This window comes from Neofelis nebulosa, chromosome 2 (assembly GCF_028018385.1).
Source record: "Neofelis nebulosa isolate mNeoNeb1 chromosome 2, mNeoNeb1.pri, whole genome shotgun sequence".
NCBI lineage: Eukaryota > Metazoa > Chordata > Mammalia > Carnivora > Felidae > Neofelis > Neofelis nebulosa.
The window spans coordinates 88,448,869-88,450,303 of NC_080783.1; positions in this window are offsets into that span (position 1 = coordinate 88,448,869).

Sequence of the window (1,435 nt, forward strand, 5' to 3'; positions counted from 1 at the left end):
TTTGAGACAATTAAAACAGGACTTTAGGCAGCTATTATTTGCATCTTTAGGAGAAAAACCCATTAGCACAAGGCCAGGGGATCATTGGGACCTGGAGAAGCTACCTTGAATAATAATCCTGGACCCTACTATATTCGAGCAAGCAGACCCACTGATGCCTGTTAGAGCAGTCTGCATGTAGATGGGCACAGAAACAGAAGCTGCAAGTCTTTTAGGATGATAACTAATATATTTTTTATGAGGCCGACTGAAATGAGACTCCAGAGAGAGCAACAGAAAAGACTGATCAGAAAGAGTAAAATTGGTGACAAGAAGATTGGAAAGTAGAAGTCATTGTAAAACATATAAATCATGGGGAAGCCTGTGCACGGAAACAGACCAAACTCCAGAAATCCACATTTTGCTAGAGGTCAGCTTAATGAATTATCAATGTGAATACTTAAAATATTTAATATTTTACCACATATGGGAAAAGGCCAGTTGTTGACTCATTGAAAGGCTGTTGAAAAGGCTCATTTCTCTGTCATGAGGTTCAACATCATATCAGGAAATAACCACTCACAAATTTGGAATAAAGAAAATGGTAAGAATTCTTTCAATGGCACACATTAAAAAAAAGTTAACATCTTGGTTTCTATGTTAGCAATTAACATAAAAACTGACCCACTCCTACAGTTGATATTGGCACTGATACTGATATTCCCACTTGTTGAAATAAAGACTTAACTAATGTTCGATGAAATGCAACCAATGTATTTTAAGAGTCATGGGCCAGGTGTTTTGTAGGGATAGATATGGTAAGGGGGACAGCTGAAGTGAAGAGACCATTTTTCTTCTTTTTAAAAAGTGTCCCCTGTTCTTGGCCTAGCCACCTCTTCTCATAGAAAGTTCTCCAAATAAACTATTCCAATATCCCCTATGTTCAAGTACTATGCCAGGTACTAGAAAAACAAAGACATTAAAATGGGGTCATTTTTCTCAAAGAGCTTATAAATGAGGAAACAGACAAATAGTGGTAATTGTGTTTGATAAATACAATGCATGTCTTAGGTTTCTATGCCAGCAGTATAGAGGTGAAATGTGAGATAATTACATTTCATTTCTTTCTTCACGAGTTGGAATACTTGCCTGAAGAAACAGAATGCCAGAAAATTTTATCCATTCAATCCCCCTAGCCAGAATACAAATGTAGCAAAATTAAGCCTAAAAGACTAGTATTTATTTCTAACAACATTCAGAGAAAATGTGACAACTTACAAAGCTATTTATTCTAAAGGCTAATTATATATATATTATATATATATAACATATAAATATATTGTATCTATTTTATACACACACACACACACACATACACACACGTACTTTAATTAGGAATTCTCCCCTAAATCTCATCTACTGTAACAGGTATATATCACGCTGTTCAAAATTCATT